General features: G+C 36.8%; 1 pseudogene; it reads right to left on the minus strand.

Moving 5' to 3' along the window:
• Positions 1 to 1,047: 1,047 nt before the first annotated feature.
• LOC103077178 (TIR domain-containing adapter molecule 2 pseudogene) lies at positions 1,048 to 1,776 on the minus strand (annotated as a pseudogene).
• Between the last annotated feature and the right edge of the window lie 13,222 nt (positions 1,777 to 14,998).

Genomic DNA, 14,998 nt, shown 5'->3' on the forward strand with positions numbered 1-14,998 from the left:
GAGGGAAAAGAGTCAGTCTATTTGAGGCCCCTCTGGCTTGCTATGAGTGTGGGGCACTAGAAGATGTGGCAATAAAACACATCTCCTAATTCTATCCCAAATCTAAAAATAAACACACATACACACACACACAGACGCACACACACACAGTCAGTCTACTCTGATCACCTAGCTGAGAAATATTTCCTGGATAGAGCGTTTTGTGTGAGAAGAATTTTTAAAGGCTGCCATAAGAGAGGTTATTGATTTTAAAGGAGAATTTAAATTAATATTTAGAGATTTTAAAGGCCCAGGACACATACACCTTTCAGAAGCTCTTCAAATAAAGACCTAGTTACAGTTGATGACTGACATGGAGATCTTCAGGCTCCAGGGGACATCTCAACAGCACTCATGGAGTCCCTAACCATGACACTATCAAATGTGCTCCTAATCAGTGGTAGGAATTGCTTCCAAACATGCAAATTCAAGCAGAAAGGAAAACACATTTGATTGGATTCTTTTTAAAAGCCCTACCATTTTCACATCTACTTTTGGTTTCATATTTATCAGCACCCCCATTCTAAATGTTCTATTCTGACTATCCGTATTTCTGGGTGACAATACCGGGGATACTTTATTACAATATACAGGAGAGGTACCTCAAGAGGGAGGGTGGTCAGATCTCTCAGGGCCATTTTCTTCTGTGTGTCCTTTGAGAACAAAATGAAAGTGTTATCATATTTTTAAAATGTCTATCCTATAATCTTTCACTCAAGGTTCAGCACAAAGAATATGAATTTAAAATATCCTCTGTCATATTCATGAACTAAGAAAACTATAAGAGGAAAGTTCTTGAAGCTCTGACAATCTCAATTTTATCAAAATATCAAAAAGTATCACAATTCTATAGATTGTCCTGGAGAAATGTATCTTTCTTGTGCTCCATAGGTTTCTGTAGAGTAAGGTTTTCTTTTATTTAAACTTTTTCCTAGAAATTTGCTCTCTCAAGTGAAGAGATATCATTTGATTACAAACAAGAGCCAGCTGTGTGTTGTGTGTTTCATCTCAGGCAATAAATTGCCCTTGTACCATATTTCTTGTCTCTTTCCATATAGTTTGTGGTATCTTATACACAGACTCCTGAAATTTTCTTTCTACTTGTGTAGGAAAGCTATAACTTTCTTTCTCTAGGGCATTGATGGTTCACAGAGCAAAGGGAGTCCTTTCTCAGGGCAAGGGGTTGTTCAAGGGCCACATGGGGATATACAGATATACAACAAATACAGAGTTTTGTTTGTGCTGTCTGTCAATGGATTTCATTAGGGACATATAGAACTGGGACTTACTTACACCAGGTATCTTTTTAAAAGTTTTCAGTCAATAATGAGATTGATCAGGCAGACGCCTTTACAGCATCATCTGAATTCTGTAAATGATGTTTGCCACACTGGATCTCAGCAAAATTATTCCAGGTTTGACGGCAAAGTCACTTTGCAGCAGATTCTGGACTCTGAGAGCTTCGGCTATGTCATCTTCAGCAATATCACAAATTTGAGGGAACACCTCTTCTTCTGCTTCCACTTCAGGCATATCTTCCATTCCCTCAGCTCCCTCCTGCTCTGCTGTTTGTATCTCTGTTGTATTGCTATGCTCAGCATCATCACGCAGGGAGATTTCTTCAGATTTCTTGGAATCTGAATCATAATGTCTTTGATTTGTATCCACACTGTGACATTTACCCTAAGAGAGAGAAAGAGAGCAGAGATCTGTTTTGAGCTTCCCCATACCCATTATAAATATCAAAGTCAGAAGAAAGCTTTATTTATTTCCCGGCATTTATTTTCATTCCTGCACCAAGACAAGACCTGCTGGGATTTAAGGATATGAAGCCAGAAAAAGTAGACAATTAGGACTCATTGCACTGGTACTCCATTCCGGATAACAGGTGCTACAAAAGCACTCAGGCAGGACACCTGGAAGGCGGGCGGTGGCGTGGTCCCGTGATTTTTTGTCTTCCTCTCCTACAGAGTGCTGTGTGACTTCCCTCAGACATCCAGAGGGAGAGGTGTGCAGTCCATGGTGCACTGCAAATACCGTACCCATGCCTACCGTCCCTGCGTGAAAGTCTGGGGACCACTGAGTCCCCTCACTTTGGAGACTCACTGACGCTTAACCCTTGGAGGCTGGCCTCGCTGGCCCACGGCTCTGAGGGCCTGGTGGGACCCAGGTTGTGGCGCCATGGGTGGGGGTGGCCCCACCAGTCTTATTAATTTTAATTTCCATATTACTAGCTATCAATAATAATATGCTACTTAGCGGGGGAAAAAAAGGAAACTACATTTGACATAGCTCTAAGTGGAAATGATAGTGAAAGCTTTTGAATTTCCCCTGTTGCTGTGTATGAATGTGTGTGTGTTGAGTGAAAAGGAGAATGCAACTAGTGATAATTGCTGAATTATGATCTATGGGCAAAGTTTGGTGGTTTGATGTTAATGGAAGCTGGTATTGCATAACTCTTTGGGGGAAATATATATGCTCATACATATAAATATATATTGTGTAATATATACTTATTTATTATGTAACATTTTACATATACTTATATTCAGTATAACCATACGAAATTGTCATTTTTCAGGTCAAAAATGGTTAAATATCAGCAATTACATATGGTTATACTATGTGTGTATGTGTGTTTTTGGATGAACCCAAGAGAGAGAGAGAAAGAGGATGAGAAAGACAGAGACAGGGACAGGGACAGAGTAACAGAGAATGAAGGATGTGTGTGTTTATGTGTGTATCTCATGGTAAAACTTATAAATCGTGGGCATCTGTATCTAAGTAAGATTGTCCTATAACTATGAAGCTGATGCTAATTGTGGAGTTCATTTAGTCTCTCCATAAACCATCTCAGAAAAGTAGCTAACATTCTCCTTTCCACATATTTCTGAGAAAGGTAGTTGAACAAGCTTCTTGTTCAATCTCAGTTTTAGGGTCTGAAAGCAATTGAATTCTGTATTACTTCCAGAATGAGAAAGAAAACAACTCATCATCATCTTAAAAAAATTACAGTAGCCACTTGTATATTATAGTTAATCTCATGACTACAATTGAAAAATTAGTACTGGATTACAGAAATATGACCAAATCTTGTCAGCCATTTGATATGAAATCAGTCCCCAAGATTACTTTTTATTGTTGAGATACTGGTTAGCCTTCTATTTCTCATGGACAATGGATCATTCTAAAACCATTGTTGCTGTTTTAAAATGTTTCTTTGAGAGAGCACTGAGAATGCTTAAGTATAAAACGCACTTTTTTCTGCAGCAAGTTGCTCCTTCCTGTCTGTTTTAAGGGTTATTGAATTATCTTCATTAATATTCAGCTTATGTATTAACACTTGCTCTATGCAGGTACATGAAAAGCTGCTCAACATCACTAATTATTAGAGAAATGCAAATCAAAACAACAATGAGATATTACCTCACACTGGTCAGAATGACTATCATCAAAAACTAAAAATAGAAGTACCATATGATCCAGCAATTCCACTGCTGGGTATATATCAGAAGAAAACAAAAACACTAATTCGAAAAGATACGTGCACCACAGTGCTCATAGCAGCAGTATTTACAATAGCCAAGATATGGAAGCAACCAAAGTGTCCATCAACAAACTAATGGAAAAAGAAGATTATATATATATATATAATGAAACATTACTCAGCCATAAAACAGGATGAAATTCTGTCCATTTCAAAAATGCAGATGGATCTAGAGTGTATTATGCTTGCTGAAATAAGGCAGAAAAAGAAAGATTCTCTGTTATTACTTATATGTGGAATCTAAAAAATAAAACAAAGAAATGTATCTAACAAAACAGACTCACAGATATGAAGATCATACTATTGGTTAGCAGTGCGGAGAGGGAAAGGGAAGAGTGGCGAGATACGGTATGAGATTAGGAGACACAAAGCACTATGTTTAAAATAAATAAGGAACAAGGATATATTGTACAGGACAGGGAAATATAACCATTATTTTGTAATAACTAAATGGAGTACAGCCTATAAAAATATTGAAACACTATCTTATACACCTGAAACTAATATTGTAAATCAACTATACTTCAATAAAAATGAAAGCATCAAAAGCAGATGCCAGCACATAAAGTTAGCTATGTGGTTTATTTGAGACAATAAAGTCCCGAGGTTGATTTTTTTTCTATGTATGTACATTTTTAGAAATAACAGTAGAATTTAATGACGTTGGGCTCAGAAGACCAAGGAATCTCTAATTCCTACCTTAGACCATAGCTCTCCTCTCAACAAAGTTCCTAAGGAAGATACACACAAGAAACAATGGTAGTGAGAAGCAAAGTAGATACTTGTTATCCAGAAATCTATTCAGAGTACTGTGGTAGGTCAGGTTGGAGCTTATGTTTAAGTCCAGAGGCCTATGGGGCCGCTTTCCTCTACCTAAACCAAAACCTACATCTCAGGGCCTTACCTGATTGTTGGCTGCAATGTGACAGATGACCACACAGATAAGCTTGATCCGTAAGAGAACAGAGAACTGACCACAACCATGATCTGATATATTTTGAAATTTGACTAGTCATATAAGTGTTCATTCTTCTTAGAGAGTAGTTTAGAGGTGTGTCAGAGGAGAAGCAAATGTTTCCATGTATTCTGTCATTTCTAGAATTCTACATGCACTAAATGTGTTGGTTCTTTTGCCTCCAATGTGGCATTTGAACAAAATGGAAATCAGCATGTAATCAGCTACTGGTGCTGTTTAGGACACACCTTTGTTTACAGAAGGCAAGAGCTCTGAGGTCAGAAAAATAGTGAAGGGCAGTATAGGGCATGTTAAGGATTTTAGTGTTTAGAAACATCATGCTACAGTAGTATGGAGAATTCCTGAAAGAGAGGAGAGACTAGTGGCAGGAAGACAGTTTGGAGGCTTTTGTGATATTCTGAGTGAAAGATGTAGAGTCTGAAGTAAGGTAGTAGGCACTGAGCTGAAGAGAGGTAGGCATATTCTAAAGATATAAACGAGGTGATGTGGCATAATCAAGATTTAGTTATTGATTTGTTGTGGGAGAGGAGGAAGTAAAAGGTGACTACTGTGTTTCTGATTTGGGCAATGGAGTGGAGAATGGTGCCAAGATAGCAGAAAAAGAGCAGGTTTTAGTGTGTGGATGCAGTATCACACTACAGATATTTTATTCCAGAGTGTGCTTCTAGAACATTCAGATAGATGATAGATGGCTTGTTTATATATATATATATATATATATATATATATATATATATATATATATATATATATTTCAGAAATATGACTGAATATGCAAATGAGTAGTATGTAGGTTGATATCTTCTAATGAAAACCTGGTATCCAAAGCCACATACGTAACTGAATATATGATAACCTCATCTTGGAATTGAGCTTGGCCAAAAGAATAGCTGTGTGCAGGTCAAAGATATTCTTCAGAAACATTTCATAGCTTCATTCAGGACATGAGAATTGTGTAACTGAGGTACCAATGATTTACACAAAGGAGCATAGAGTAAAATAATGCAGCTTGGCAAAAAATTCAAGGCAGGTGTTAACCATATTCGACCAAAATTATTAAAACCAAGAAACAGCAACAACAGAAACCTTACATAAAATATCTGAAATTAATAATCTGCTGTGACAGTGAGAATGGTGGAGCAAAGACTACCAGAATACCTCTCATCCATAAAAGCAATGAGAATACTGGCAAAAATTGTCATAATCAATGTTTTCAAAGCTCTGGAAATTAACCAAAACCTTGTAGAACTCCATTGAGCATTTATTAAAAACCTCTGTATCTCAGTAAGCTTTGTAGCATTTTAACTTGCCCTATTCCCATGCCCCCTCCCAGTTCTGCAGTAGCCTTGAAAACTAACTGTGATCACAGGGAAAACCAGCAACAAGGCAGCCACTGGAGGGGGTAGAATAGGGTTGGACATTTTTCAAAATCCCATTCTTGGAAAATTGTTATTTGACCTGTCTGGCCGTTTATGGGAAGACCCCATATACAAGGCTGTCTTTTACTGACCTGATTAAGAGCTGCCTCGGTGTCAATAACCAATTTCCCTGGGACATTTGTCAAAAACAACCAGAAACAGCTATTTAACATTATGATTGCCTGAGGCAATAGGTAAGAGTTGGAGTGAACAATAGGTTAGCCAGAAAACCTTAAAAGTAAAATCTAGAGAATGAGATGTCCATAGGTGTGTTGATGGGCTTACAATATATAAACATTATTTTGTAGGAAAATTATAACACAAAATATGAGGAAGAGCAAATTTTTGGATATTATTGTATATTCAAAATATAGTAAAACAAACAAGGGAATTAAGATGGTATGTTGCAAAAAATTTAAGGGACAAAGAAGCAGTAATGGAGGTGTAGAGAAACGAAAAAGTTAAAAAAGTGTATAAAACAAATAGCAGAGAAGCAGATATAAATCCGACTTATCCATAATTACATTAATTGTAAATAGACTAAATACTCCAATCAAAAGGAAGAGTTATTTTTGATTTTTTAAAATTGAAGTATAGTTGATTTTCAGTGTTGTGTTAGTTTCAGGTGTACAGCACACTGATTCAGTTATACATAAAAATTATATTTCAGATTCTTTTCCCTTATAGGTTATTGCAAAATATTGAGTATAGTTTCCTGTGCTATACAGTAAGCCATTTTAGGCTATCTGTTTTATATATAGTAGTGTGCATATGTTAATCCTGAACTCCTAATTTATCCTTCACCCCTTCCCCTTTGGTAACCATATGTTTGTTTTCTGTGTCTGTGGGTCTATTTCTGTTTTGTATATAAGTTCATTTATATCTTTTTTTAAAGATTCCACATATAAGTGATACCATATTATATTTGTCTTTCTCTGTCTGCCTTACTTCACTTAGTATGATAATCTCTAGGTCCACTCATGTTGCTACAAATGGCATTATTTCATTCTTTTTTTTTACTGGTGAGTAATATTCTATTGTGTATATATACCACATCTTCTTTATCCATTCATCTGTCAACAGACATTTAGGTTGCTTCTATGTCTTTGCTATTGTAAACAGTGCTGCTCTGAAAATGGGGTGCATGTATATTTTTGAATTATAGTTTTCTTCTGATATATCCCCAGGAGTGGAATTGCAGGATCATATGATAACTCTATTTTTAGTCTTTTAAGGAACCTCCATACTGTTCTCCATAGTTACTATACCAACTTACATTCCCACCAACAGTGTAGGAGGGTTCCTTTTTCTACACACACTCTCCAGCACTTACTATATGTTTCCTTCATCTCTCTCTCTGATCTTCCATTGTTAATGTATAGAAATGCAACAGATTTCTGTGTATTAATTTTATATCCTGCAATATTCCTGAATTCATTGATGAGCTCTAGTAGATTTTTGGTATCATCTTTAGGATTTTCTATGTATAGTATCATGTCATCTGAAAACAGTGACATTTTACTTCTTAGTTTCCAATTCAGATTCATTTTATTGCTTTTTCTTCTCTGATTGCTGTGGCTAGGACTTCCAAATCTACATTGAATAAAGGTGGTGAGAGTGAGCATCCTTGTTTTGTTCCTGATCATAGAAGAAATGCTTTCAGTTTTTCACCATTGAATATGATGCTACCTGTGGGTTTGTCATATGTGGCTTTTATTATGTTGAGGTATGTTCCCTCTATGCCCACTTTCTAGAGAATCTTTTATCATAAATGGATGTTGAATTTCATCAAAAGTTTTTCTGCATCTATTAAGATGATCATATGGTTTTTATTCTTTAATTTGTTAATGTGGTGTATCACACTGATTGATTTGCAAATATTAAAAATAATTGGATCACTGGGATAAATCCCACTTGATTGTGATGTTTTATCCTTTTAATGTATTGTTGTATTCGGATTGCTAATATTGTGTTGAGGATTTCTGCATCTTTGTTCATCAGTGATATTGCCTTGTAACATTTCTTGTGTGTATGATATCTTTGTGTTTTTGGTGTCAGGGTGATTGTAGCCTCATAGAATGAGTTTAGGAGTGTTCCATCCTTTGCATTTTTTGGAATACTTTCAGAAGGATAGGTGTTAACTTGTCTCTAAATGTTTGATAGTATTCACCCGTCAAGCCATCAGGTCCTGGACTTTTGTTTGTTGGGAGTTTTAAATCACAGTTTCGATTTCAATTTTGTGATTTGTCTGTCCATATTTTCTATTTATCCCTGGTTCATTCCAGGGAGACTGTAACTTTCTAAGAACTTTCCATTTCTTCTAGGTTGACCACTTCATTGGCATATAGTTGCTTTTAGTAGTTCCTTATGCTTCTAGGTATTTCTGTGGTGTCACTTGTTACTTCTCCTTTTTCATTTTTTTTTTAACATCTTTATTGGAGTATAACTGTTTTAAAATGGTGTGTCAGTTTCTGCTTTATAACAAAGTGAATCAGTTATACAAATACATATGTTTCCATATCTCTTCCCTTTTGTCTCTCCCTCCCTCCCACCCTCCCTATCCCACCCCTCTAGGTGGTCACAAAGTACCAAGCTAATCTCCCTGTGCTATGTGGCTGCTTCCCACTAGCTATCTATTTTCCATTTGGTAGTGTATATATGTCCATGCCACTCTCTCACTTTGTCACAGCTTACCCATCCTCCTCCCTGTATCCTCAACTCAATTCTCTAGTAGGTCTGTGTCTTTATTCCCATCTTACCCCTAGGTTCTCCATGACCTACTTTTTTTTTGCCTTAAATTCCATATATATGTATTTGTTTTCTCTTTATGACTTACTTCACTCTGTATGACACACTCTAGGTCCATCCACCTCACTACAAATAACTCAATTTCGTTTCTTTTTATGGCTGACTAATATTCCATTGTATATATGTGCTACATCTTCTTTATCCATTCATCCAATGATGGACACTTAGGTTGCTTCCATCTCCTGGCTATTGTAAATAGAGCTGCAATGAACATTTTGGTAGATGACTCTTTTTGAATTATGGTTTTCTCAGGGTATATGCACAGTAGTGGGATTGCTGGGTCGTATGGTAGTTCTATTTGTAATTTTATTTTTGTTTTGTTTTGTTTTGTTTTTGCAGTACACGGGCCTCTCACTGTTGTGGCCTCTCCTGTTGCAGAGCACAGGCTCTGGACTTGCAGGCTCAGAGGCCATGGCTCACGGGCCCAGCCACACCGTGGCATGTGGGATCTTCCCGGACCTGGACACAAACCCATGTCCCCTGCATCAGCAGGCAGACTCTCAACCACTGCACCACCAAGGAAGCCCTATTCATAGTTATTTAAGGAACCTCCATACTGTTCTTCATAGTGACTGTATCAATTTACATTCCCACCAGCAGTGCAAGAGTGTTCCCTTTTCTCCACACCCTCTCCAGCATTTATTGTTTCTAGATATTTTGATGATGGCCATTCTGACTGGTGTGAGATGATATCTCATTGTAGTTTTGATTTGAATTTCTCTAATGATTAATGATGTTGAGCATTCTTTCATGTGTTTGTTGGTGATCTGTATATCTTCTTTGGAGAAATGTCTATTTAGGCCTTCTGCCCATTTTTGGATTGGGTTGTTTGTTTTCTTGTTATTGAGCTGCATGAGCTTCTTGTAATTTTTGGAGATTAATTCTTTGTCAGTTTCTTCATTTACACATATTTTCTCCCATTCTGAGGGTTGTCTTTTGGTCTTGTTTACGGTTTCCTTTGCTGAGAAAAAGCTTTTAAGTTTCTAGAGATAATCAACAAATTTTGTAAAGTAGCAGGATACAAAATTAATGCACAGAAATCTCTGGCATTCCTATACATTAATGATGAAAAATCTGAAAGTGAAATCAAGGAAACACTCCCATTTACCATTGCAACAAAAAGAATAAAATATCTAGGAATAAACCTACAAAAGGAGACAAAAGACCTGTATGCAGAAAATTATAAGACACTGATAAAAGAAATTAAAGATGATAGAAATAGATGGAGACATCTATTATGTTCTTGGATTGGAAGAATCAACATTGTGAAAATGACTCTACTACCCAAAACATTCTACAGATTCATTGCAATCCCTATTAAAGTACCACTGGCATTTCTCACAGAACTAGATCAAAACATTTCACAATTTGTATGAAAACACAAAAGACCCCGAATAGCCAAAGCAGTCTTGAGAACAAAAAATGGAGCTGGAGGAATCAGGCTGCCTGACTTCAGACTGTACTACAAAGCTACAGTAATCAAGACAGTATGGTACTAGCACAAAAACTGATATATAGATGAATAGAACAGGGTAGAAAGCCCAGAGATAACCCACACACATATGGTCACCTTATCTTTGATAAAGGAGGCAAAAATATACAGTGGAGAAAAGACAGCCTCTTCAATAAGTGGTGCTGGTAAAACTGGACAGGTACATGTAAAAGTATGAGATTAGAGCACTCCCTAACACCATACAAAAATATAAGCTCAAAATGGATTAAAGACCTAAATGTAAGGTCAGAAACTATCAAACTCTTAGAGGAAAACATAGGAAGAACACTCTGTGACATAAATCACAGCAAGATCCTTTTTGACCCACCTCCTAGAGAAATGGAAATAAAAACAAAAATAAAAAAATGGGTCCTTTTTCATTTTTAATTTCATCGTTTTGGGCCCTCTCCCTTTTCTCTTGATGTGTCTCACTAAAGGTTTATCAATTTTATTTATCTTTTCAAAGAACCAGCTTTTTGTTTCATTCATCTTTTCTATTGTTTTCTCCATCTCTATTTCATTTATTTTTGCTCTGATCGTAATGATTTCTTTCTTTCTACTATTGGGTTTGCCAAAAAGTCTTCTTGGTGTTTTCTGTAAGATGGTTCTAGTAGTGTTTAGTTGTCTTTAACTTCATTCAGAAAATTTTGTTAGATTTTATTGACAGCTGTCATATCAGCGTTCATTTTAAAAAAAAACATCAAAATTGGTGAATTTTTGTATAGCCATTTTAATATTGAAGATGGAAGAAAAAAGCAACATTTTCTGCATATTATGCTTTATTATTTCAGAAAAGGTAAAAATGCAACTGAAATGCAAAAAAGATTTGGGCTGTGTATGGAGAAGGTGCTGTGACTGATCAAACATGTCAAAAGTGGTTTGTGAAGTCTCATGCTGGTAATTTCTCACTGAACAATGCCCCAATGTCAGGTAGACCAGTTGAATTGATACTGATCCAATCGAGATATTAATTGAGAGCAATAAACGTTATACCACACAGGACATAGCTGACATACTCAAAATGTCCAAATCAAACATTGAAATTCATTTGCACTGCCTTTGTTATGCTAATCGCTTTGATGTTTGGGTTCCACATAAGTTAAGTGTAAAAAACCTTATTAACCATATTTCCACTTGCAATTCTCTACTTAAACGTAATGGAAACATTCCATTTTTAAAACAAATTGTGATAGGTGGTGAAAAGTGGATACTGTACAATAATGTGGAATGGAAGATATCATGGGACAAGAGAAATGAACCACTACGAACCACACTGAAGTCCAGTCTTCATCCAAAGAAAGTGATATTGTGTATATAGTGGAATTGGAAGCGAGTCCTCTATTAAGAGCTCCTTCTGGAAAATTAATCAATTAACTCCAATAAGTACTGCTCCCAATTAGACCAACTGAAAGCAGCACTCTATGAAAAGTGTCTGGAATTAATCAGCGGAAAATGCATAATCTTCCATCAGGATAATGAAAGACTGCATGTTTCTTTGATGACCAGGAAAAAAACTGTTATAGCTTGCCTGGGAAGTTCTGATTCATCTGCAGTATTCACCAGTCATTGCATATTTGGATTTCCATTTATTTTGGTCTTTACTTAATTCTCTCTCTCTCTCTCTCTCTCTTTTTTTCTTTTTTTTTTTGCGGTACGCGAGTCTCTTACTGCTGTGGCCTCTCCCATTGCGGAGCACAGGCTCTGGATGCACAGGCTCAGCAGCCGTGGCTCATGGACCTAGCCACTCCATGGCATGTGGGATCTTCCTGGACCAGGGCATGAACCCATGTCCCCTGCATTGGCAGGTGTACTCCTAAACACTGCACCACCAGGGAAGCCCAAATTCTCTTTTTCTTTACGTTTATTTTTTTTATTAGTCATCCATTTTATACACACCAGTGTATACATGTCAATCCCAATCTCCCAATTCATCCCAACACCACCAACCCCACCGCCTGCAGCTTTCCCCTCTTGGTGTCCATACGTTTCTTCTCTACTTCTGTGTCTCAATGTCTGCTCTGCAAACCAGTTCATCTGCACCATTTTCTAGGTTCCACATAAATGCGTTAATATAAGATATTTGCTTCGCTCTTTCTGACTTACTTAACTCTGTATGACAGTCTCTAGATGCATCCACGTCTCTACAAATGACCCAGTTTCGTTCCTTTATATGGCTGAGTAATATTCCATTGTATATATGTACCACATCTTCTTTATCCATACATCTGTCGATGGGCATTTCCGTTGCTTCCATGACCTGGTTATTGTAAATAGTGCTGCAATGAACACTGGGGTGCATGAGTCTTTTTGAAATATGGTTTTCTCTGGGTATATGCCCAGTAGTGGGATTGCTGGGTCATATGGTAATTCTATTTTTAGTTCTTTTTTTTTTTTTAAATCACAGATGATTTTTATTTTCATGATTTTTTTGCATATTTTGAAATAAATGTACATTACTTTTGAAATAAGAAAAATACAATGAAAATGTATTTTAAATTGTTGATTGAATAATGGAATGGTTGCATTTACAACTATCAAGTTAGACAAAACATGCAATTAGTTCAGTCAGATGCCTTATTTTCCCCAGAGATGAGTAATGTTTGGTTCACCTAAATTTTTTTATTTTTATTTTTTTTAACATCTTTATTGGGGTATAATTGCTTTACAATGGTGTTAGTTTCTGCTTTATAACAGAGTGAATCAGTTATACATATACATATGTTCCCATATCTCTTCCCTCTTTGTCTCCCTCCCTCCCACCCTCCCTATCCCACCCCTCCAGGCAGCCACAAAGAACCGAGCGGTTTCCCTGTGCCATGCGGCTGCTTCCCACTGGCTATCTACCTTACGTTTGTTAGTATATATATGTCCATGTCTCTCTCTCGCCCTAACACACCTCACCCTTCCCCCTCCCCATATCCTCAAGTCTGTTCTCCAGTAGGTCTCTGTCTTTATTCCTGTTTTACCCCTAGGTTCTTCATAACATTTTTTTTTCTTAAATTCCATATATATGTGTTAGCATACGGTATTTGTCCTTCTCTTTCTGACTTACTTCACTCTGTATGACAGACTCTAGATCTATCCACCTCATTACAAATAGCTCAATTTCGTTTCTTTTTATGGCTGAGTAATATTCCATTGTATATATGTGCCACATCTTCTTTATCCATTCATCTGACGATGGGCACTTAGGTTGTTTCCATCTCCGGCCTATTGTAAATAGAGCTGCAATGAACATTTTTGTACATGACTCTTTCTGAATTTTGGTTTCCTCAGGGTATATGCACAGTAGTGGGATTGCTGGGTCATATGGTAGTTCTATTTGTAGTTTTTTAAGGAACCTCCATACTGTTCTCCATAGTGGCTGAACCAATTCACATTCCCACCAGCAGTGCAAGAGTGCTCCCTTTTCTCCACACCCTATCCAGCATTTATTGTTTCTAGGTTTTTTGATGATGGCCATTCTGACTGGTGTGAGATGATATCTCACTGTAGTCTTGATTTGCATTTCTCTAATTATTAATGATGTTAAGCATTCTTTCATGTCTTTGCTGGCAGTCTGTATATCTTCTTTGGACAAATGTCTATTTAGGTCTTCTGCCCATTTTTGGATTGGGTTGTTTATTTTTTTCTTATTGAGCTGCATGCCCTGCCTGTAAATGTTGGAGATTAATCCTTTGTCAGTTGATTCATTTGCAAATATTTTCTCCCATTCTGAGGATTGTCTTTTGGCCTTGTTTATGGTTTCCTTTGCTGTGCAAAAGCTTTGAAGTTTCATTAGGTGCCATTTGTTTATTTTTGTTTTTATCTCCATTACTCTAGGAGATGGCTCAAGAAGGATCTTGCTGTGATGTATGTCATAGAGTGTTCTGCCTATGTTTTCGTCTAAGAGTTTGATAGTTTCTGGCCTTACATTTAGGTCTTTAATCCATTTTGAGCTTATTTTTGTGTATGGTGTTAGGGAGTGATCTAATCTCATGTTTTACATGTACCTGTCCAGTTTTCCCAGCACCACTTACTGAAGAGGCTGTCCTTTCTCCACTGTACATTCCTGCCACCTTTATCAAAGATAAGGTGTCCATATGTGCGTGGGTTCATCTCTGGGCTGTCTATCTTATTCCATTGATCTATCTTTCTGTTTCTGTGCTAGTACCATACTGTCTTGATTACTGTAGCTTTGTAGTATACTCTGAAGTCAGGCATCCTGATTCCTCCAGCTCCATTTTTTGTTCTCAAGATTGCTTTGGCTATTCGGGGTCTTTTGTGTTTCCATACGAATTGTGAAATTTTTTCTTCTAGTTCTGTGAAAAATGCCAGTGGTAGTTTGATAGGGATTGCATTGAATCTATACATTGCTTAGGGTAGTAGAGTCATTTTCACAATGTTGATTCTTCCAATCCAAGAACATGGTAGATGTCTCCATCTATTTCTATCATCTTTAATTTCTTTTATCGGTGTCTTATAATTTTCTGCGTACAGGTCTTTTGTCTCCTTAGGTAGGTTTATTCCTAGATATTTTATTCTTTTTGTTGCAGTGGTAAATGCGAGTGTTTCCTTGATTTCACTTTCAGATTTTTCATCATTAGTGTATAAGAATGCCAGAGATTTCTGTGCATTAATTTTGTATCCTGCTACTTTACCAAATTCATTGATTAGCTCTAGTAGTTTTCTGGTAGCATCTTTAGGATTCTCTATGTATATTATCATGTCATCTGCAA

Source organism: Lipotes vexillifer, unplaced genomic scaffold (assembly GCF_000442215.2).
Source record: "Lipotes vexillifer unplaced genomic scaffold, Lipotes_vexillifer_v1.1 scaffold954, whole genome shotgun sequence".
NCBI lineage: Eukaryota > Metazoa > Chordata > Mammalia > Artiodactyla > Lipotidae > Lipotes > Lipotes vexillifer.